This window comes from Takifugu flavidus, chromosome 7 (genome assembly GCF_003711565.1).
Source record: "Takifugu flavidus isolate HTHZ2018 chromosome 7, ASM371156v2, whole genome shotgun sequence".
Classification (NCBI taxonomy): domain Eukaryota; kingdom Metazoa; phylum Chordata; class Actinopteri; order Tetraodontiformes; family Tetraodontidae; genus Takifugu; species Takifugu flavidus.
Window position 1 is genome coordinate 7,206,488 of NC_079526.1, and position 25,122 is coordinate 7,231,609.

Here is a 25,122-nt window from a genome sequence, read left to right on the forward strand (position 1 = left end):
GAATGCACCAGCGCACTTCTCCCCCCGCACAAGATGAGCTGCAGGCAGTTTGTTGGGTCCCGAGCAAACCGAGCTGCTAAACTGTTTCCAGTGTCAGTTCATCCGTCTGCCAATGCGGCTTACGCGGCTGCACGTGCGGAGCGGACGCGGCAGATGTTACGACACGACAGGCAACGCCGGAATGTGGTCAAAGACGCTGCAGTGATCGGCCGCGTCTCCTGAACAAACACACCTAACACGGTATATCATCTTCAAACAAATGCCAGTCTCCCTAGAGACAGCAGTCCCCACCCACACACCCTGCTCTCCCCACACACTTGCAGACTTGCGCTGGCGCACAAACACTCGCTCAGCTCTAATCCCCAGCCACTGGTCCTGGGATCTAAATATATCCAGTGAGGTAGGAGTATAGGTAGTTGTCAGATGAGGCCCCATCATCGGCCAGCGACTGCTAGCTCTTCTTCCATTAATGACTGGCCGCTGCACCTGTCTCGCTGGCCGCTCTGCTCCTCACACGGGCACTCAGGTCAGCCTAAATATAACCGCGCCTCCCCTTCTTTGTCTCTCACGGTGCAGCACTCCAAAAACACACACACACACACCCCCCTGGTAAAAACGCAGTGGCCAGGCCTCACCGTCGCTACCCTCTCCTCATCCCAGCCCCTTTTATAGAAACGGGATGACATTGCATGCAGCATTAATAACAAAAAGGGATCTACTGGCACCGGAGAGGTGACCACCAGGCAGGATCCTCTCTGATTAGAGAAACAACATGGACTTCTATCTTTGGACAGCCTGAAGGGCACAGTGCAGCTGAGTTTTAGATTCACACTACTAATGATTACTGGCTACATGTACGAGCCACACTCTAGTGAGTTCAACGTGACGCAGCACCGGCCGCTGGTACCCACCCAAACCTTCAGTTTCAGGCATCCCGTATTTCACTGTTTTGTCACTTCTTGGAAATCATAATTATCATCATCACCCATGAATACAAAACAAAGCCGAGGATGCGTCACCACTTCCTCCCGTCGCACAAAAACCTCGAGACCGCGGGAACATGATTAGTCAGTTCCTGAACGACCACCAGCCCATCTGCGAGCAGAACTCCCAACCGTCGACCGCCTTTCACCCATTTTGTGGCGGTGAGTTAAAAATAAATCAGCCAAAACAAAGTGAATCAAATATCAGAGTGAGACAGAAGAGCTCAGTGCAGGCCCATGATTTGGCTCCGCTGCAGCCTCCCACCCACCTGTGGTGATAAATGTCTTCTTCAGGGACCCCGAACGGCTGAGAAGCTGACTCATTATGCGCTTTAAGTGCAGATTGTCTTTTTCCTGAAAATACCCAGTCCCAGACCTCCAGTAAAAATGTGACAGAGGAATAAAAGCAGCTTTTTAGACACGAAGGAGGAGCAATCCCACATGTGAATATTAATCCCCAGGAGCAAAGTAAGGAAATTACTGACAGTCATATTATGGTCTGCCTGCTGTCGAAATGTCTGACACTGCAGGCGTAAGAAACTGCCGGCATGTGCTCATATAAGATAAGATGGACTCATTTGAGAAATGGTAGCGCGCGGCTATGAGAAACCTCAGCAGACCGCTACTTTTCTGAAATGCCAGTGAAGGTTAGCTCCAGACACCTGTTCTACCACCCAACGCAAAGCAAACACCGTCCAATCGTTCGCCAATCGTAATAACATTGCAGATGTTTGGTCAGAAATCGTCCTCCTGATAAATCCGACTACACCACAGAGCTCTCCCCGGCCTTCTCTTCCCCCATCTCTGTTACCCTGGAAACGCTTGTCTACGTAGGAGGAAGCGATTCTATTAGACTGACCGGGCGAGTCAGCAAATGTGACCATAAAGCGTGACTTCACAATCTCACCGGCTGACAAGAAGCAAAGACCAGGAGGAACAGAGAGGGAAAAGCAGAGGCTGAGAATGGGCCAGAGGAAAATCAGATGAAGACGAACACACATTTGAAAGCGAAGGTCACCGCGGGGGTCGTCGCGGGGGTCGTCGCGTGCGCCGTGCGAGCACGCAGAGATGCAGAAACGACTTAGGAATTCAAAGCAACGTCCGATCCCCTGACCCCTGAATCACAGAGGGAGGTGCAGAGAGATGTAAGATGACCAAAGAATTTGCCTAATAGCAATATTAGAGAAGACGGCTAATGCACACTTGGCACGGTTCAGATAACCTCTATTGAAGTGCGTCTGATTGTGCTCCGAAAGTGTGAGATGATGGAGTGTGAGGAATGGGGCCAGGAGCTCTAAGCTGTTTAAGCAGATTGCCTGGTCTAACTGCGCTTCCCTACATCTTTTCACATCCTCTCAAAGCCTCGCCTTTGCATCCATCTCCAAACCGCCGCCTCCACCCTCGCCTCATAATGGACCCATTGAGTCAGTCCATTTGTCTTCCATCACATGCCTAAAGCCAGATCTCCCCCTATATTCTCTCTTTTCTTCCTTGCCCTTTGTTTTTTTGTTACCTTTTTCTCCCTCTACCCCCACGCACACATCTCACACCACTCGCTTCAAGGGTAACTCATCACGGTCTGATGGGGGGGGTGTTGGCGTGGAGACAGACTGTCAGAGAGAAGGTCAGTGCGGAGCCTGCAGGGAGACGCAAGGGAGGACAGCGGTTGGGATCAAATACTGATCGATACTGAACACGCACTCGCACGCACGCACGCACGCACGCCACGGCCATACGCTCAACTCATTCCTGCCCCTTTCACACTCTTCCGGGCCTCAGAAGGAGCGGATCGGGTTCCTCTGCGTGTTAAGAAGACGCTCGTCTCAGTTGTGACACATTCTTCTGAGAGACTTGTGTGTGAGACCCCCACATACTTGGGAATCATTGCGGGAGGGATCGTGTTACCAGGACCGGCTCACTTTGTTCTGAGGTGCCCTAGCTGGTAAAGGAGCGGAGCTCGGGGCTCAACGATCCAACACAGGTTCGATTACCATCCCGGGTCCGTTTCAAAGGCTCCGCGAGCTCGACTTCACATCGCACAATGGAAATGAGAGTGAGTCAGTGTTAAACCACACCCGCACGGGAGGGTCGTAAACTATGGTGTGACGTGTCGGCTTGTCACACGGCGTGGCAAAGCTCACGCCACAGCAATAGTTGTAGCATGCTTTGTGGCATTTTATTAGATTACCACTGTTTTCAGCCCGAGTCCCCCAGTGGAAATGCTAATCGGATCAAGATGCACCATGAAATACTCAACTGTTGTACTGCTTAGAAGAAACACAACATAAAACCTCAAACCCCTCAGCCCACATCTTTAACTGATGGAGTTGGTCGGCATCTAATTATCAGTTCATTCAGTTGACACAAGTGGTGAGCACCATCAGCTCATGGCAGCGAGCTTTGATGCCAGCTCAGGTGTTTCTGTCTGAGTCTACATGTTCTCCCAAACCAGTTGTGCGTATGAGGGAAAGTATGAGAATCATTGTAACGCCACACTAATGAAAGATTGTTACCAGGCTCCCGACGTTTCACCTCATCTGGTACATTTCTTCTACATGTTCCTCCCCGTAGCTACTCCTCACACCACCGCTCCCAGAGGAGAGCCTCGCTCCGCACTTTGTCTTATTAACCACCAAACCTGTCAGCTCACCTGCTGCAGCCCGTCTCCCTGAACCAGGTCACCATTTCTAACTATTTCTGCCTCCCTCTGACAACCCCACAGCCCTCTCGATGTATGTACGGTGGGAGCACGACGAGACGATGGCATTTAAAATCTCCGACTTTATCCTTTTGGACGGCGCCGCTCTCACCACGAAGCAAATGAGATCTCAGAAAATCATTGAGATGGTATTAAAGGGAATCTGTGGACTCGTCCTCGGTTGGGTTTTTCTTCTGTTTTCACACTCTATTTCAATTCTGGGGAAAATGTACTGATAAAAAGAACAGACCTCATCTACTGACAGGTATCAGCGTCCGGTAGTTCCACACGGCCCCCCCGGGCCCAGCGACCCCTCTTTTTTTGACCTTCCCCACTCCCTCTCACCCATAAACTGTAGGTTTCCCAATTAAAAAGATTTTTTTCTCTGTCACCAATAGGATTGCCAACAATGTTTCGTTCAAATTTTTAAAAAACCCTGTTGTGTACTGTCCATGCAGTGAAACGGCAGCCAATAGTATTGTTTGTCCTTACCAGTAAAATGTCCATTTCCTAACTGGGCAGTGGACTACGGAACTATGAGCAACTACAGAAAGTTTGGAGGCAATGTTTGCCAGAAAGTTCTCCTCTGGTGGTCTCCCATATCCAATATTCTATTCAGCTCTCGGTGTTCACATCTAGCTGCTCCTCCACACATCAGTCCCCTAATCAGGAAGCTCACCGAGGTATAAACAATGCTGCCGCAGTGTACGGATGCCAGGACGGAGGAGAGAAAAAGAGGTGGATACGACCGGTGGGAGAGGAATAACAGAAAAAATAGCACATCCTGCCATACAAGCCTTTGCAATCCCACTTAAATCCTGGCAACACCGACCTGTTTTTATCAAAGTGAGAGGGAAGAATAATGAAAATTCACCTGCAGGGCCTGGAGCATGTAGAGCACTTAACTAAACTGCTGCTGGTCTTTGCTCCGGGTCACCGCTCTGCCTCCGCTCGCAGTAATACCGACCAATTACATTGCCCGCTAATACCCAAATAAAAGTCTCGAATCAATACGCGATTCTCTCTATAAAAAGTAAAGTCCCCGGTCAGTACAAAGCCGGTTAGGTTTTCTGGCAACTCTCGTTACAACGAGCGGAAAATTGGCCTAAACGGGATATGCCTGATGAAAAATGTGGCTGTATAAAGAGCTGCAGCAACATTAAGATGCTCTGACTCAGCTTGTATTGTGTATTGTCTGTAGAAAAGTCAGGTTTGACCTGCCGTGAGCACTGAATCGTTGCTCCCCCCTTAAAGGTCTTAACTCTCAGAGACGTAAAGGTTATTTTAGGAAAGCTCTTCATTTACGACACTAAACACATGTAACAGACCTTCCTAATTAAAATCAATAGCAAATTCCAAGAACACTGAGTAACGTATTGCAGCTTAGCGAGATTTTAATATCATTACTCAGCATCCTGATCCTGATGCCAACTCTGCTCCATCCATTTAACCAAAGTTGAGCTGGCATATTTCAGGCGTTGGGAACAAAAGCAACAAAAGGCTTCAGGGGAAAACATCTTCCATTCCGCAGAGCGACCTAACAAATTAGGGAACAATAAAACCCAATTTTACAGTCTGAAGTGAGTTTATTCGAGCCAGGTTTGGGTTGTTCCATCCAAATCCTCTTTGTTTACTCTCCACCTGCCTGCCAGCTGCACTCAACAGCTGCATTGTCGACAGGATGGTTTCTGCACGTGTCACAACGGTGGTTTCCCCTCCGTTGCTGCATGAATTGGGGCTGGGAGGAGCGGGCAGCAGACAGATGGACAGGGAACGCCAGAGTCAAGGGGCTGAGAGGCGTTGGGTTTCACGTCCAACGGAGGAGGCACTCGGCAACGAACAGTGGAACGGTAAAGAGAGGAGGTCGGTATCCATCATGTTAGAGATCAAAGGTTGCCGTGTTCTGCCTGCAGCCCTCCTCTTTAGATCAGGACCAGTGAGTGGGAGGGAGGGCGGCGGTCTGCATCAATGAGAACGCAGGAACTTCATCTACGTATTAATCTTCGTCCTTCTCCTCTACACCAAAAACACATAAATAAGATCTCATTTTATAGCAACCTCTCTGTCTATGGCAGCAAAGGCCTTCAAAGGAGAACAGAGCTAAACCACCGTATGAACTGGTGCTGGCACTTTTGAAAAAAATGAAGGGAATTTTGGGTAAAACTATGCTGCGTGAGCTCTTTGTGTTCCATGGCTTGGCTCTAACTGATACGGTACAGGGTTCTTGCTGGCCCGCCGATCAGGAGCGGACGATCCAACCGCACGTCCAAAACTACAGTAGCTGCTGAAGCAGCTAGTGCTAACACAGCTAGCATGGGCAGTTTTTAACTCTAATGAAACGAAAATGTACTCTGCAGCCACCAGCACTGTTTTGGGAACAGTGGCCCGCATGGTCGCAGTTGTTATGGGGTCATTTTTTAAACTGCAGAACTCTTTCTAAGCCCACAGGATCCGGATGGTTTTAGCCCGCCTACTTTAAAGGTAGCGTGGAGGTTATCGTGTTATTGACCAGAATGGGACTTTGCTGCTTACTGGTTTTTGCTACTACTCCTCCCAGGGCTGATAAAGCAACATATCACCTCCATGCTTTCTTCTTCCAGCACTTTCTTACAGGCATATCCGGAAAGATAAAATTCTGCCATTTTTTTAACCCAAGAGAGGGATTAAATGCTGAATGTATTCATGGAGATTCACCTTTAATCTTCAGTGCTGAGCTCAGTCGAGTCGAGGATTGCCATGTCAAAAAAAAAAAAAGTACTCGGCAGAAACTTTTCCACGTAAAATTTCTCCTCTCGACTTTGGCCCCTCAGAATCGCTGCCAGGGCTCTGCCCCAGACCGCCGCGGCAATTTTAGCATTCAAGTCAGAGGGAGGTCAAACTCTGCAAGCGTCCTCTCATGCCGGACCACCACCACCACCAGACAAGGGCCAGCAGCATCAAGATATTATAACTGAGCTCTGGGAGCTGCACAGAGACGAGGAGAGAAAGTAAAACGCAGCAAAAAGTTGCTGCCGAAGATTTATTCAACGGAGACAGATCCAAAATTAATTCGGAGGACAGGCTCGTGGCAGTGGGGAAATCAATCATGACAGCCCTTTATCATATCAGAGCAAAGACATTACAGCTTATTGTAGAGAAGAAAAGCAACGGAGAAACTTTGTGATTCCTTCCACCTCTAATAGTTGCTCAATTTAAATGCTAATACGAAGGTTAGCGTGGGTGTCTGTATGAAATCGCACGGCACAGAGCGGTAGTTAGAAGGTGACAAATTGGGTGACAGAGTGAGCCGCAGACAGTCGTGGACGGGAAGTTCTGAGAGATGCCGATTAAACGCATCAAGTTTCTTTTTCACCTCCCCTCGCCACCATATATCTCCTGTCCGACGTGACATGAAGGAAATTGAGGGTTTGCGGTGTAAACATGACCTCTGACCCCTGCTTATCCAATATTCCATCAGAATGACAGCCCCACAGCCTCCTCGCTCTCTTAACTCGGCGGTTCTAACAAGAGAGCTTCCATTACACCCTCTCAGGTTGTGGGACACGGCGGGTCAGTGCGTACGAGGAGCGGGAGAGATCGAACCTCTGCACAACTCCAAACAGGAAAAACATGACAGCGGGGAGATGAAGAGCTGTCACCAGACTAACTCCTCTGGGTGGAGTTTTGGAAGATGTGTAACTAAATGAGTCCTAAATTCTTAAAGATTCCTAATGACCTTCCACATCAGGTAGCTCCTTCTATGGCAAATACTACACAGCATGTGTTGATAGTTATTTACACAACCCGCCTTCATTTCCAGCAGATATGAGACGAGTCTGCCATGCAGGCGGCACCAGCAGCTCTCCCGAAGAACATTTGTTGAATTGAATTTGGCTGTTTTCTTTTTTTTACGACATTTTGTTTTAACCATCAACCGACAGAGATATTATTTTCTGTTTTTCAATCACGTCTACAGTTTTTTAAAAACCACACACAGGATGAGGCAATTTACTCTGAATACTGTTCCTCGTCACAGCATCGACAGGAAATTGTCGGAACTTTTCGGCGGAGATTGCTATGGTTTCCATTAAATATAAATTCACCGCGTGTCCTCCGTGGAGCGCAGCACTGGCCTATTTTAGGGACATTCCCAGTCCATGGCAACCCTACATGGGAACATTTTGCTAAACGTTTATGGATTATCTCAGCAGTTGCTATGATGCATTGTTCTTCCTGTTCGTGTTTGTATTATTATTAAAGTGCACCCGAGTGGTGAGATGGTGAATTTTCCAGATTAAAAACTGAATAAGGAAGTCGAGCGTTGGTCCGTGTGAAGGGAAGGGGCATTATAAACCTGGCGGTGGTTTATAATGCCCGGCCAGGAAAAGGTGTGCTATCCTGTGACCTATTGTCCTGGAGCTTGGAAGTTCTTCCACGGTGTGATAATACGTGTGGGAGAGAAAGAGAAAAAAGAAAAATACGAGGGAACGAGTTCAGCACAAATGGGAGTCACATGTACAGTTGAGCTGCGACGCCAAGCAAAACACTGGAAGTCTGTCAAGCAGCCATTCCCCGTCCCCCTCTGGTATTTCTTTGGCTCGGGTCCCTACACCTCCGCTCCCTGGATTTGACGGCCAAACAACACAATCCCCTTCCTAAATCCTACGCCGAAAAACCTAATCCCACCTTCAGACACACTCGGCAGCAGTTCCGCATCCTTAAACTACTGATTCACTTCTTTATTATTAAAAATAGAAGCGATTTTATGTGACTCCATCAGGTCACAAACACACAGACCAGGGGAGGGGGAATAAGTCGAGCAGGTTCGGGACCCAGGAATTTGGAAGGAGTAGGATACCGAGTCTGGTACAGCGGGTTTTAGTGGCATCACTGCCAGAGTGAGACAAGCTGTAAACGCTTAATCTTATCTCTAATCTGATTATAACGCATTGATGGAGGCCCCACAAATCTTTATATGAATATCAATTCAACCTCCAGGTTAGAGTATAAACATACTCGCATCACCTCCTGTTAGCTCTAATTCCTCCGCTCTAGCTTTCCATAACTGGCAGAGCAGCTAATGGAACCGCGGCACCCATAAACATGAGCAGTCGAGCCGCAAATACCCCGAAACACAGACGGGAATTCAGATAATATAAACCCGTCTCAACACTCTGAAGGAGTGTTTATGTCTTTGTTTCACCTGAGGGAGTTTCATAAAGGAATAGAGCCACATTTAAAAGCACTCACACCGTGTCCCATTCTCCTCCATCAGAGTGTTTTCATTTCCACTGTAAATTGCGCTGGGGCTTAGGTGTCGGGAAGCGTGCACGAGCACGTGCACATGATATGTCTCTGGTGAGTAGAGAGGAGCTTGTGTGGTTGAGCATCAGCGTCTTCCACCTCCAGCTGGGAGGGGAGGCTGCCACCAGTGGATGCTCTGGTGTTTTAGTAACTGGAGATGGAATTAAATGAGACCAGACTGAGTCAAATGGTCCAACGACGTCTCTTTTGCACCTCGCCGCGTAGCGATAATTCACGGCGGGGCACAGATTTGTGTCTTACGTGTGCAAGTGTGAGAGAGAAAATAGCTCCTTTTGGATGTTTTTGTTCCAGCGGAGGATGAAGAGGAGGAGTGTAAGGGCCCCGATCAGCCGGAGGTCGAATAAATCACATCATCAGCTCGCGCGGTCTACAGCAGGTGTCTTTGGAGATCCGGGCCCTGATGTGTTTGTGAGGCAGGCCGAGAATAGAAATGAAGCCATTCGAGTGCAAAGACACTGTGGAGCCATCTTATCATCTGATTTATGCAACTTTATTCTATGGCTAAGAGCGGGGAGGAAGAAGAAAGGAAGAAGGAAACTTTGCAAGAGGTAAAGATTGAGTCTGCGGGTGGTGGCAGCTGTTTTAGCCTGTCCCCAGTGTTTTACTCTTTTTCACAGTAGCACGTTTTCCCGCACGCTTGTTAAACTCCTGTTCGGACTAAAACCCGGGATAAACAACTTTATCGACCATCTGCGGCGCTGACATTTAGAGCGGCGGAGACGGAGGGAAAACAAAAATAATGCAGATGCAGCAAACAAAGGAGAGGCGCATCTATGCCTGGCTAATCTACGCCAGTTAAGCCTTCGACTGAAGAAATGTCACATCGCAGGAGATCCCTTTGGTGCGATAACATCCTCAGAGATGCGTGAAGGATGGCGCGCCCACATCACATCATTATTTAATCCTCTCTGCTGCCAGGTAACCATTACTAACACAGCAGATCCATGAACAACAGCAGCAGAAGAGACACAGTCGATCAGGCATGAGCCGAGCACCGGAGGAGAAGCAGACAGCCTGTGATTAAAAACAACCCATGAGCAAGTGTGATTTAGTGACGCCGAGCTCAGTCAGGGCGTCCCAAAGAGCCGCTCTGACAGCAAATGGATGTGGCGCCGTAATCAGAACAGACAGGGCAAAAAGGAGGGCAAAGCTAAAATGTCAGGGGTGCAGTCGGTATACGTGAGACAGAGCGGGTAGGTCAGAAGATGTCTGCACACTCCGCCTGTTCTGGAGTCAGCGGCAACAGCACAGCACCATTAAAAAAAATAAATAAAAAAGACAGGAAGGCGCTCAACAAAGCATGACTAGTGAAAGCAGAGAAACGTATAAACGGCGGCTTTCTGAGCGGCTCGTCTGCCACAGATGTGAGGAGAAGAAAAGAACGGGCTGGAAAAGTGCTCCCTTTAAAGGAAACATTCCGCACCACCTTTATTCCTGAGCGAAGACGAGGCCCCTGGAGCCGACGGCGCGGACAGACGAGGGCGGCGGGGAAGCGGTCGGGGTTTCGTGTGGAGACGGCGTGGATGTTAATCATTTCCACCACTGGTTTACAAGAACCCAGCATGCTCTGTCTGCCAGCGCTCCCACGCCGCTTATTTACTGGTGCTCATCAGCATTATGGTTGCTGTAAAACCACAGTATGGGAGATGGGGGGGTGGGGTATGTGGGGGGGCTATAAATGGCAACAAAAATGTATGTTGAATAGGCATCAAAGAGGGGGGACATGTTAAGTAAAAGCTGTCATTTGTGAAGAGCTTTGTTATGATTACACATGAAAAGAAGAGGCTTTGAATGATGCTGAGTTTGGTGTGTCCCCCCCCCCACACACACACACACACGTGCACACACACACACCTCCTTCCTGTCTCACATGACACTCAGTCTGTGTTGCTGCCAGAAAAGAAAATAGCCTCAAACTCCCTGAGGATTCTTGTCTCCAGAGTCATTCCCATTCACTTCCTTCATCTTTTACCATCCTGGAGAATCGGTGTTCGTGGTTCCTGTTAATTAAGAGGGTGGGGGTCTCTGGGCTCCGGGTGCTGGCTGCGAGTTCGATGCCACGGAGACCTGTGCTGGCCTTTGAAAGCATTACGAACAGAGCATGACGGAGATGCAAGCATTTCTCCATCCTCATTCTTCTAATTTATTCTAATTTAACGGTACTTTTCGAGGCCTTAGCTTCTGCTGCTGCTGCTGCTGTAATCTGGTGGATCTGGAGACCTCTCCTCTCCAAAGCCCCTCTTTATCCCCGGCCTTGGCTGCCGAGAAAAAGCCGCACTCCCGCTCCAAACCTCGGTGATGGCTTTCATTTACTGGAGCTTACTCTCCTCCACCACCACACGCTGTTCCCTCCACCGCGGCAAATTGTTTGAATCGCCCTGCTGGGCCCCGGCCACAGAACCTCCTCCAACCAGAACGCGAAATGGAACACTTGAAACGCCCCCTCCAGGGTCCGCCGTTTCTTTGCCTCTCTGGCATGAACAACATCGCATTCTTCCAAAGGCACTTATGTGGCAATGGAAATCATTCTGGAAGTGACCCGAGCTCTTTGTCCTCTCTGTGCCACGGCTGACGCCCACAGAGAGAACGAGAGGGAGGAGAAATGTGTTGCATTCGGCCTTTGGACAGACCCCAGGTCAGCTGGCATGGAGTAGGAAACTGAGCGGAAGCATAAACCCACATAAATACCCACAAGAGTCAATAGCAGCTTGGTTTCCTCTTAAATCACCGCTCTGCTGAGGCTGCTTTTTTTGGTCCAGGAAAGGTCCCTGCGGAGATGCGCAATACAAAGCTGGTGTTCTTTCAGTTGACCCCCCCCCCCAACCCGTCCGTCCACCAGCACTGACCTCTCGCTCACCTGCTCCGCCGACATGCGCCATTTAAATCCCCGTCTCTCGCAACCCGGCGCTTTGGGCACATATGCGGAGGTGGGGGAGTGGGAGGGGGGAGAGAACTAATCAATGGTCCAAGAAAAACATTTCAAGCCTGAGTGCACGTCTGATTTGGAGAAATCTCAGTGAATGCAGAGACTTTCATTCAACGAGGCCATTTCAGACGTCCGGTGCGCTCCACCAGGTGGGACGCCGCACACCCACCCAAAGTCCTCGCCACACACAAGCATCTGCGGGTGCGTGCCTGCTTGGTTTTGGTATTTTTTCGATGCGATCGAACGCCTAAAACATCGCATGACTGCATAAATGTGACCCATTTGCCGCCGCTCCGCGTTGGAAATAATGAGAGAAAATAGCTCTTACTTAACACACTCGGATCGGATCGTGACCGCACAGACCTCATGTGTTTTATGTTCCTGCAGTTACTCCCAACCCTGACAGCACAGGTTGCGCACGCAGGCACTAAACATTGTTTTGTTCACATGAATGAGTCGGGGGTGGTCTGATGCGATGGTTCCACAGACCCTAGTCTGAATTTATCACAGCGAATCCTGATTTTTAAACCGCTAACGCTAATGACGGCATGAATAAACTACAGAGTCTATTATCAGGAGTCTTCTCTGACTCTGGTTTCTCTGCTTTCATTCATCCTAAACTGTGTTGGAGGATTTGTTCTTTGGCTCTTGCTTCTAAAATATCTGCACTATAAATAAAGATTGATTGAAATCAGCAGATGGGGGTCTCTGCCCTATAAAAAGCCCAGTGCGGTAACAGTGGGAGGGGCCAGGGGTCTGTATTAAAATTAGACAGAACCAGGGTCGGATCTCGTTCTGCCGTTTCAAAGGTGGTTCCTGTTGCCTTGGCGGAGACAGTCCAAGGCTTCTTTGTTCTTTCCTCTCTAGTTTAACACCTAATTATCACAAAATATTTTTGACACGGAGCGTCGACCTTTCGCTTTCGCCTTTTGACCCCTTCGTCTCGAGCTGCAACAGCAAAGGCCGGAGCAGACGTTTCCCCATCCATTATTCAGGAGCTTCATCTTCCGACAGGTCTCCGCTTTACTGCGCTGTCTTGAAATTGTCGCCACTCATGCACCTCTCACGTGCAACAGCGTCATCTGTTTCCCGAGAGCGTACATGAGACGTCAAAGCTACCTACTGGGCCGTCCCAGCAACCGGGATGTGGAGCCTGGTGGCGAGGGGGAGGCTCTTGTGATTTTTTCCCCACTTGTCTGCCAGTAAACTGGCCTGTTGGCTCCTGACCGCGGCCCCACGCCTTCCAAGTGCATAATCTGTCTCATTAAAGGGAACGGCCGTGTCACGAAGAAGAATCGATCCAGGTTAGGACCCGGCGGACCTTTGAGCGGAGGCGCTGCTCGGCGGTGCACATGAACGCCTCGCTGAGCTTTCCAGAGCAGTGCTGCAGCAAGCCCTCACAACAATAGCAAGACATACTGTTGAGTACCATATGAAGACATGTTCCCATCTCCTCTCCCCCGTGCTGATAACAGCTCCGTCACAAACCCAAAACGTGGATGGATCACCGCTGTAAACACACAAAGGCAGGCGCGCACGCGGAGTCCCAGGCTCATTCAGCAACTAGTCTCCTGTGTGTCCCCTGGTGATTAAACTGAGAACTGGTGCACAAAAATAGTGCAAAGCGCTGGCTCAGGCTGCATGGGGCTGCCTCAAGATTTATCTCACTTACTAAGATGTTCCCCAACTTCACCCGAATATTGACACGGAAAAAACATTCCTGGAGGTGGATTAGAGTCCTCTGCTTGGCCGCGTGGGTGTCTGCAGATACTAATGAATTATATATAACCTCGACTGGAGGATTTGTTTTAAACCTTGTGCCAGACCCACCACCTAGGGTGGCCGGAGGCCATTCTGAGGTGCATTAATGAGTCCTGGCTCCCTCCATCAATTCACTATCCTGGAATTCTGCTCAGTTTAATCAGAAGTGCATCCCAGGGAGGTTACACACACACACACACACACATGCACAATCACACACGCACACACACTCCACTTATTTTCCAATCTCTACCCTTTCACACTTTTACATTTGTAATCCTCACTCATTTGTAATTTTGCTTCTGCTCGTTAGCCTCAAGAGAGGGAAACTAATTTCAGGAGTGAAAAGAGACTATCAGATGTAAACCGACTCCAGACAAAGATCCCGATGTAGGCTTTTCAAGGAGAAACAAAAAAAAAAGATTTGGGAAGACTGCTTGAGCCTTGCTGACAACTCTCAGGGAAGAAGCAAGTTAACTGCCATGTTGGCAATTACTTCTTATCTCCCAGTCTGACAATAGCAGAGGAGATGCTGAGCCAGTGGCCTGTGGAAAACAAGGAGTGACTGTGGAGCCTATAATCACCTCCCCACCCTCCTTTTTGACGTTTGTGAAGGGGGAAAACAAGATATAAGCAATGGCATTTGGTGCATGTGTGAGTTAATATCGAATATCTGAGTCTGAACTGCCAGTCAAATGCAAATAGCCAGTGTGTGGATGGCAGCCCAAGCTTCATGGGCACGCTCACACCGCTGCTGCGTGACTATTAACAAGGCCAGAAAACAATGGAGAATGCACAGCGAAGATGAAGAGACAGGAGATGAAGACATTTAGAGCCAGCTGCTTAAAGCCCGCAAGAAATTAAACATCCGATTAAGATTTGAATAGCGGCAAAGGAAATGAGCATAATGTACCCAATTAACTGAAGAGACAACAATAAATCTGAGCTTCAAGCAGTTGCTACCTCTGTCTCCAGTGAATTAAGGATTTATTGTTGCATACTCACCATTTTAGCATCATTTATCCCCCCCTATACAGTCATTACTGCTGCATTTAAAACTTCAGCCTTAATTCCAGAGCCCACAGGAGGGGCTGCAAATGGCTGCAGAGTAATTGTTTCAGCATTTATGAAAGGGGGAAGAGAGCTTTTCACCTCCCTGAGCTTGAACCAGGAGCCCTTAGTCCCCCAGAGCTCCGAAGTTGCTCAGCTGATATCCTGGCGATACCAAGAAAAATCCCCATGTCGAGCCAGGTGAGACAAAGCGCGCAGGAGAGTGTGAAGCCAAGAGCAAGAATATGAATCATAACAATAATTACAACTAAATGTGCTCCTTACAGATAACCAGCTCTTTCCTGGAGTGAGAAAATAAGAAAACTAAACTTAACAATTGACAGGAGCAGCCCTCACCTGTGACTCTGTAATGATTCATTCAATTCATCGCTTCAGGGGGCCACAATTAAAAACATGTTCACAGCGTCTTCAACGGTGAGGAAACCAAGTGGAGAATGACTGCTGTAACACACCTTGTTTCACAGTGCACTTATGTAGGTTCCACGGTTTGATCTACCAAGAACGAAGGCACCATTTTGAAAAATGCTGCCAACAGCTAGCGGCGGTTAGCAGCTAACACCAAGAACTATTCAAATATTTAAAATTGGCAGAAGGAGTAAATGCATAAGCCCTGTGCACACTAACCAGACTGAAGGCAACACAAAGGCTCCAACTTTGGAAACAAAATGGCCTTGCAACACACTAAATAGACAATGGCAGACGTGTGTGGATTCTGCAGGATTTGTACAGGCAGAAGCTGCTAAACAGCTATTAAAGTGCACTCCCAACACACGGTGGGTGACAGATGTCCACTAATGCGGACGGACAGCCAACCGAGCCGACTTGGCTCCCAGAGAAGAAACTGACCAACTGTTGGGTCGCCCGATGAGAGAAGCGGGCTTCGCTGAGACGATATTGCGCAATCTCTGTGGTGAATATACCTAATGAGGTCCTGGGATATTCCAGTCTGTGTACTCCTGTTTTCACAGCAACAGGAGACCCTGTCTTTTTCTGTACCACCAAGTCATTCAGTCAGTGGTTCCTACTCGTCACAGCCGGTGTTTTGGGGATGCGCGACATAGCCCAGACAAGCTGCAAGAGCCGGGCTCTGGGGCATTTTCTATCTTGTTTATCGCCTCGGTTTAGACTGTGGGATTAAGTTCTGCCCAGAGAAAGCATCACTGGGTTTAGAAATAAACCCAGCCCAAACACAGAAGGCTCTAGGAAGCAAGCAAATGATTGCTAAAAAGGTTAGAGGATGGGCGAGGAAGCGCGCTGATGATGCTGCCAGGTGAAGATTGCAAGAGGTGGGAGTCAGAGTACAAATGAGCTGTTGAATCGATCACAAAGTACATCCAAGACTTGCCAACATGGCGACAGTTCAGCAAGGAAATACAGCACGACCGCCACATTTCCCTGCAGCACACAAAGAATGCAACAGCATCCGAGAATTTGGATGAAACTATTGAGATCTCACATATCAGAGGGGGGAATGTTTGAAAAGCCGTCCCTACGCCACAACACTGGGAAACATTCTGAGTAATTTATGTGTTTATTTAGAGCGTCTAAACACGCGGGGGCCTGTCACACGGGGAGAGAAGCACTCATGCAGGATTCACCTACATCAGCGCTGGGCAGAGGACGGTCCCAACAGACGGAGCAGCGTTTTTCACCAGACGAGACAAATTTCTTTCATTTTCTCTCATCAGTGTCAGAGACAGCAAATTATTGTTTTACTTTTCAGCAAACGGGCTGTCGGCTGTGTAGACGTCTAAATCCAGCGAGCATGACACACGTCGGGCTCAAACGCTCATGCATACGTGGTTAAATGTGCACTTTACACACACACACAAATGTGCTCTTGTGTGTGTGGCATCAGGATCCCAGTGGGCAAAACCTTTAAGCCTGTCAATCTGACTGGCGCCACCGGTGACCGAATCGAGGCCCCTCGGCTGAATGACGTGGGATTATTCTTATGTGTGGCGCAGATCAAGCCATCAAGTGTGAATGCACTGAAGCATCCACTCACTGGACATGGCATCAACGGGGGAACGTGGAAATAAAGCAAACCCACCCTTCCCTGAGCCGCCCCCTTTCTCACCGAGCCGCCGTGCGAGCGGAACTAGCTAATGAGAGCGACGGGTGAAGTCTGGCTCGAGCTCTGAATGTCGCAGTCAGTCACCGCAGCCTCCCTCTCAGTGATGCAGACAGAGGCATTCTGATGGCCCCACCAGTTAGCCCACGGGGTGAAAAACATTTACATGCAAATACGAATGACCCATTAGCAACTGCGAGCGCGCTATGGTATGGTATTCTGAGAGCGCGGCAACCACTGAAAACAAGCCACAGAGGACTTGCCAATCAGAAGCTCCATTGTACCAGCAAACAGGCCTCAGAAGTAGTCGTTATGTGTTCAGGATATCAATTATTTCTCCTTTTATGGCTTATTGGTCTGCGGATCTTTTTATCACCCCCTCAAAGGCTGTGAAATAAATGTTAATCAATTCAGACCAGGAGCATAATGTTCCACATTAGCAGATTAGCTGTGAAGAAGCTGCGATCATTCCCGTCGTCTCTGCAGAATCCACCCAGCCATGGCAACAGGGCTAACGCCAATGTTATCAACCATCCACTTACAGCTTGAAATACTGCATTCCAGAAACTGTCATAAAAACGTGTCGGGGCACAGATTGATGGCGATCTGGCTTTTGGTTTCTCGCCGACATCCATGACTGGGACGCTTGGATCGGGAACCCACCTGCTGTCACCAGACCTGTTGCCTCCAGATGGGTCCCCGACCCGTTTCAGCGCTTCGCGCCGTCTGAGAGCGCGCTCTCCCCTCCGTTGCATGTTTCATCTCATCGTCCCATAATCCCATCAAACACCCCCCCCCCCCCCCTTGAGGCTCATTGACAGAACTGACCAAATTGGTCTTCCTCTTTTGTTCTTTTAACCTTGACATTCTGGTTTCATCTCATCTGCCGCTCGTCAGGCTCCAGCTCAGTTGGCTAAGTGTGAGTGTGAGTGTGGGTGCACACACACACACACACACACACACACCCACACACACACACGCGGGTGGGATGAGCAGACGCACGGCACAGCAAGACCTCTTTGATTCAGCACAGCAAAGGCCCACAGAGAGGCTGTACATTAATTGGTGCTTCTGAGCCGTTAATTTAGGCGAGTAGATTCAAGGACCCACTTTTCTTCCACTTTGCAGCAGTAAGGAAGGCTGCGAGAACATTCCCCCCCAAGACTTTTCCACTATTTTCCTGCTTTCTCCCTCCTGCAGCACTGTCCATTCATGCCTTGTTCTTCTGCTCGCCGTGGATGAGGGACAAGACACAGCAGGTCGCAGTCTCCGTCCCCACCCTTTGCCAACTGCTCCGCACCGAGTGCCAGCAAGCTGGAGTTTTACTTTAGTCTTTTCAGCATGACTGACTCCCAAAGGTCGGCGAATGCGTAAAGCTTTTAATTGCCAAGGGGGGAAAAAAAACAGCGCTCTGCAGCAGAAAGTGCGCATTTATTTAATTTTTAATTTTTTTTTTGAATGCATAATACTCAGACTTAAAACCCATGCAGATTAAATAAATAAGGTCTGCAGCAATAATACCTGCAGCTGCGGCCGCAGCGGTAAACAATGCCCTTAACAAAGGCAGTTTACAGCAATGAGAACATTGTCTTTTTCTGTGGCCATAAAATTGCAGGATAGAGCCATCTGGGCTGGAAGCCCCCCAAAAGAAATGAATCAGCTATAAAACACCGTCAGAATAACAAGTCCGGCCCACAGAACATTGTTGTTGTCAGATTCACGCCATGCTGATGTGGGAAATGAGTCAGTGTGTGTGTGTGTGTGTGTGTGTGTGTGTGTGTGTGAGACCAGCTTCTCTGCCACAATATCTACCAACAAACAACATGGTGGGAGTCAGTAAAATCAGTCTGTTTAGGAGGAACTCTTTGAATGTTGCAATAAAAATAACTCTTAATGATCCTGTGCTGTTAAAAAGGCAAAATTATCCTTGCTGACGAATTCTTGCCCCAGGCACCTGGTTTATGTGAGCCATCGTTTTCTGCGTCCTCTTGTTGGGAGAGCCAGTAAATGAATCAGGGAGGAAATGTTTTAGCCCCTGCTGAATGTTTTGGGCATCAATCTAGACCAGACATTTCGCTTTGATAGAACAATAAACCTGCTGAGAACGTCAGTTTCACCATTGGGAGCCTTTGTCTCCAACCATCACTCGGCCATTATTGATAGAAGCAAGTCTTTGTTCCTGACAAGCTGCAGCACCGTGCACATCGTGACATTATTCCAACTTTTCCCAGACTCTACAACCACTGTTTAAAAGGCGTGGGAATTTAAGAAAATCATTCTGCAAGATTAAGAGAGAGAATTTTAAAGAAAATGAAACTACTGTTAACGGCTGTATCGGATTTCTTTGAACTGTCCTTGGTGCAGCGCTGGATGCATTACATCCATGAAGCATGCAGAGTCGTGAGAGAAAAGAAGACAAGACTCGCAAAATACGTGACTGAGAGATGAAAGAAAAGAAGCGCCTGGTGGTGGAACGTGCGCGAATACATGGTGGAGGTCAGATTAGGGCGTCAGCCATTATTGCATGTTAATGAGGAGCGGGTGTTGACCCCTGTGTGAAACCACAGTCCCACCTTTAGGCAGCTCAAACTGCCAGGCATGATGTATGCCATGCATGGCATCTCAGCATGTGTGCGTGTGTAGGGTCACAAGTGATGTTTATCCTGCTGCTATAGCAACCATGGCGCTAGCCTTGGGCAAATAACACGAAAATCCATTCGCTCCAAAGAAAGACCAGAGATGTGTTCAAAATTAGTGTGTGTGTGTGTGTATGTGTGTGTGTGTGTGTGGGGGGGGGGGTATGCTCTTAAATTCATACATTTCAAAGACCCTCCGTCCTCCTCCTGTCTCCCACCCTCCTGCCCCTCAATCATCAGCCCTCCCTTTTCACCTTCTCTTTCTCCCAGGTCCACATGCTAAGTGGGAACATTGTTACGGTCAATTTGTCCCATTCAGGGTCCCAGTGGGCAGTGTCCCTGCCCTGACAGCCTGCAGACACAGACCACACTGCCTGAGAGGCCTTGACATCAAGGTCCAGAAGAGAGGAAGAGGGACGGTGGAGGGGGGGGCCAAGTAAAGGAGAGGGGGCGGGTGAAACAGGAGAAGAGAGGTAATGAGGGGGAGCGGCGGCATCGGGGCAGAACGTGTGAAGCAAAGCGCGGCAGAATGCTGGGGAATGAAAGACAGACAAAAAGTTCAGGAGGCTGTGGTGCCAGGTTTAACACACACACACACACACACGCACACACACACACACACACACGGACTTGACTGCCAATGAGGCTTCCCTTGCGGCTGTCAATCTCAAGCCAGAGAACCCCAAATGGGAAACACACGTGTACATGTCCCCACAACTGCACCAATATTGAAAAATACTCACCTCAGAATGACCGAAGGAACAATGACTGCTCTGTTCATGCTCAGCAAGAAATTAATGATCCTCAAATATCAGGAAAAACCCAGTTTTCTCCACCACTAAATGTGTCCTGGTGGGTCTTTCATTTATATTTCAATTTTCTAATGGCACCACAGAAGAAAATGATTCATCTTCCATTCTCCTTTTGAAAACATGTGGATTTCTAGATATTATACTTTTACAAGCGACAAAACCTTGTTGAACTCATCCTCTGAGTCTGGCGTAAATCTGAGTAGGTTTACAGCCTCGTGTCTCTTTCATGAAGATATAAGACTCCCTGGATAATAACATAAATTTGAAGAAAGCAACCAAGAGGCCTGGATATCCATACTTGTAATGTGTAGCGTGAGTAAATCTCCAGAAATACTGGATCCTACAGCCCATTTCCCATAATGCAACTCTAATTCTTTACACCTCACAGGCTTTCACGGCCCACTCCACCGCTCAATAGTGCTTAAAACGTTAATAAAATAATGTTATTTGTGAAAACGATGCTAAAGATTTTAAGAAAGTTTCAAGTCGTCGACCTCATTTGCACCTCTGAACGCCCCCATCCCTCCGAGTCCCACAGACCCCAGGAGGGGCGCGAGGTTTGCTGCCACCTGTTAGCTCAGCCCATGGGGTGCAACATTTGCTCTGACACACGGGGCGCAGCAACGGCCGCTGGTCGCAGAGACCAGGAGCAAACAGTGAGTCCATTCAGACGGTGCTGGACGGGGCTGAATCCCACTTGTTCGGTGTGTAGGACACACACTCTGGCAACACACACAAGGTCCACACACACGACAGGAAGGCAAACAGACACAATGGGAAGAACAAACTCCTTTAAGTTCCTCTTGCCTTTCGCCCTTTATCCCCGACGATATAAAAACGATTCTTGGGCCTAATTGGCGACGTGGGCTCCGCGGCAGGGAGCTGTCAGGCCCAGTGTTTACGGCGAGATGTGGCACATCTTCCCAAATGAAGTGACTTTTTAATAAAACACTTGGCACTGAGAGCGGAGGATTAGCCACACCGCAGTGAGCGCTTTGTTAAGCTGCATGGAGAAGCACCAGGGACAGAGAGGGAAAGGGGGCCAGAATCTGACATCAGCAGCTGAAACTCTGGACTGGAACAGCACAGTCTTGTTATCGGACTTCCCGACTCACACAAAAGCCCGCGCCTGCATCAGCTCGTACTCGCAATCGCTGCTTCTTTCTATTCTTGGCATCCCTCTACGGCTCCCTCCGTGCATTCAGGGTTTTTTTCCCCCGCTCCAACATCAGGTGCGCCACTCCTGCAGCCCCCCCCCATGTTTGCCTTACTCGTGTGTGCAATCCTCCCCCCATGGAGCCGTTCAATTGGCAGGAGAGACGCTCCCAACTGTAGAACCTTAAAACACCGACCAAGAAAACATTTATCCAGCCTCCCCTGCCTGCAGACATGAAATTAAGCTCTTTTGAGGAGGCTTTTTGTTGAAAAATCATTCAGCAGAATGAAAACAAAAGGACCTGCTACGAGCAAAACGACCCTGCGCACGCTTTCCTCAGCAAGAAAAAACAATATGGCCAATTGTTTTCCTTTTTTAAACTCGATACAGCCGCTTCCAGGAGAACATCCGACAGGTTGCTCCTCTGCCATCATGTATTTACTGATGTGGCCCCGCTGTATGGGAGAGCCCTCCAGCTCATGTGATTAGCTGCTTTTCCTTATGCGTGAGCACCTATCTGGTACTGTTCGGACTCATTTCACCACCCATTGGAGTTCCACTGCTGGCACCAGTAAAGCAAACCAGTGTGCGGCCGCGTCGCTGCACCTGAGCGGCGTTGAGGAGGACGGACCTGCGCCGTGGCAGCATCCGGGAGCCCCTGGCTGTCAGTGGGAGCGAGCCCCAGAGGGAAGAGGAATTAAAGAGGCCATTGTGCTCCAGTGCTGAGTGACACGGGCAGAGGAGCAGAGAGGTTAGTGGAGGTGCTGGTATTCCCTCCACTTGGACCAGCAGCACTGTCTCGCATTCTTAAATGCGTTTTTAACCCCCCCTCCTTCCCTCTTGGTCTCTTTATACTCACACTACAGCTCATTGTAGGACTCCTTTGACCCCTGGGAACTTTACTTACTTCTGTGTCTCTTTCCAGTCCACGAACTTCAGCGTTAGACAAAAGGCGGCTGAAGGGTAATTTGAATGTGAAAAAAAGGCAATCAGGGCAAAAGATACGCAGATCTCAGATGACCAAAGCAGCTTTTGAGAGTTACCTTTGTGCAAAAGGCTAAAAATGGGATGCCGGCCACATCATCTGACTGGCTCAGTGTAATCTAGAGATACTGCAGAGGAAGAGGGAGGGGAGGACGGCAGAGCCTGAAGCAGGGGAGTACTGGACACCAGGGACCATGCACAAGCGCCATCAGCACACCACAACACACACACTCCGGCAGAAACGATTTTAAGTTCTGTTTCCACAAATCTCGACTTAACACTGGCGCATTTTGCAGGATGTGTTTTCCAAGCGCGCAGTTCCAGGGAAAGAAGCTGTTTAATTAATTAAGATGACAATGAGCTACTTTGGTAGCGCGTTGAGACAGCGACCGATCCCCCGGTCAATAGGGTGCATAATTGTCAGCCATTTTCAATCATGCGATCTGACTCGTGTCAATATCCGATCAATGGAGCCTCTTCAAGCTCCGGGCGCCCAGAGCGGCTCGGTTACGTGCGTGACTGCAAGCTACGCAGTATGAAATTGAAAATTAGGCATTCTGATAAGTATCGAGAGGCTGCACACGAGCTTCGACCGAATTGTGCCGTGACATCAGGAGCAAAAACGTTTGAACAAACTGCGCGACGGAACCCGCGTCTTCCCAAACCATCAGTCCAAACATCCACACCGGGGCGATCGGAACACTTACCTCTGCTTTTAGGGAGGCAACTGCCGCTGTGCGCAAGAATAAAGTCCCGCTAGACGTAAAAAAAAAAAATCCAGTAGTGATCAGAGAGAAGTGCGAGCGTGCTCCCAAAACCGATGCAGGGGCTCTGAAAACTACTCCTCTCGGTCGCACCTGTCTCTGGAGAAAGCTGCTCCCGCCCGACGGCCTGACATCCCCAGGACAACTGTCTCAGGGGGTTGTGCGCGCCCACCCGCTAGGTTAAGTACAAGTACGCACAACACCCACACGCCCGGACGCACAAGGCACCACCTGTCCGCGGTGCACAGCAGCCCACAAAGAGCTTCTATGTCGCGCAACGACACATGGCATTCCCGTGTCCGTGGCAACACTCCCGCACAGCAGCCGCCCGGGGTCCCCGCGTCAACTGGAGGCGCTGGAGACAGTGACCGGCAAAAGAAAGAGGGGAGCAACGAGCCGCCCGGCGCCCAAGCAGCTGCGGCCGCGCGGAGGTTACATGTGCCGCTCCCGCCGCTCGCCTGGCTGCGTTATCAATCTGTCCGTCTCCACAATAGTTGCTCTATTTCGCCGCTGCGCACGACGGCTGCTCCCTCAGCGCTGCGGCTTTTCACTGAGAGGGGACGGTGTCCTTCTCGGCGCCCCGGTCCCGTTCAAATGATGGGGGGAGAAAAAAATCCCCCAATTTTCCAGGAGCTCCGGAGGACCACAGTGCTGGACTTCTAGCGGTAGTTTGAGCTACAGCATCTCCAGCACCGCTCTTCACTGTCATCCAGGCTCCGAAGGCATGTAAGTGCCAAAACCTGAAGCAGAGTCCTTCCGAGACTGGAACGGAACCGATTAATGACTACTGGGCTTTCATTTTTGCGGCTGTATTGTGGATTTGATCTACGTTTGAAAGCGCCCAAGGTTGAAAAGTGGAACGCGGACATGGCCAAAAGGGGGTGAAGAAAGAGAGAACAGTGTTAAAGGAGTGCGGTTAAGACAGAAAGCAGATCTGAGAGGGTCCACATGGCTGTGCTGACGTTCAGATTAAACCACAAGGTTGAATCAAAGCACAGATTCAGAACAATTAGTCGCTGGATTGAAAACATCAGAAGTGTCCTTGCGGCATAAGGCAGAACCTGGAAGTCAGACGGGCTTTGTTCTGGGTCTGTGAGGCAGCTGCACAGAAAATATAACAGACGTGGGAAAGTGTTGGCAACAAAATATCTGACACTGAAAACCCTCTCTTGTGATTCCACCTCCCGACGGGTCATTTCGGACCTGAAATAACTTCCAACCTCGACTTCATAGAACATCCGTGCACCTCAGAGAAACCCTCGCTCGTCCGTGCCATCAGCCTTCTTTGACCTTTTTGACTCTCGCTGACCCGCGCAGTTAAATTTACCGTGTGGGGCAGGGTATTTACAGCAGTGTTAACGGCCAGCACCGGCGCTGCCTTTCACACATGTTCAGCAGTTAACACCCACTGAACCTTCCATGACATCCGGAGGAGCTGCCACGCCACTTTCCAGCTACGGTCCCTCCACGATTCCTCTCTGAAAACGACTTATGTAACTGGCTGTGAAGGAAAAACAGGCCCGGATGTTTAAATACAATCTTATCTGTGCTGCACAATCGCTGACTCTGCAAAAAAAAAAAAAAGTTATGTGTACTGTATAGACAAACTCTTATCCAGCCGAACCCCCCTTTTTTTGTAAGGCATGAAGCAGTATGGACGTTTCGCGCTCTGCAGATGAATGCTATCTTGCCTGACGTTGATATTGCTGTAGGACGATGTTTTGGTTTGCTGGTGCTTTCTGGCTTTGTTTCGGCTCTTATCTTCCTTTACACAGCGAAACGTGGCCGTGCCAGCAGCGTAATACTTATTCATCCTGCTGGCCTTATCGTGGCGCGCTGCCTGTGACTCTGCAGACTCCACAATTATAACTTGAAAAAGCAAAGTTTCCTTTGTCCCAGAGAGAACGGCTTTGCACGTGGCTCTGTGTGGCCATATCAAACCCGATGCTGACA

At 49.2% G+C, this 25,122-nt stretch overlaps 1 protein-coding gene across 4 annotated transcripts in view; it reads right to left on the bottom strand.

Annotated features, from left to right (window-relative positions):
• sema6bb (sema domain, transmembrane domain (TM), and cytoplasmic domain, (semaphorin) 6Bb) overlaps window positions 1-24,265 on the bottom strand; it is an 85,774-nt gene extending 61,509 nt beyond the window's left edge. For 2 of the 4 annotated variants that reach the window (XM_057039246.1, XM_057039247.1), the window contains exon 1: window positions 23,113-24,265. The gene's annotated coding sequence lies outside the window, so the exon portion shown is untranslated. Of the gene's footprint in view, window positions 1-2,496; window positions 2,621-23,112 lie in introns of those variants that run through there. The other 2 variants (XM_057039245.1, XM_057039248.1) reach the window with 2 other exon arrangements.
• Window positions 24,266-25,122: the final 857 nt, after the last annotated feature.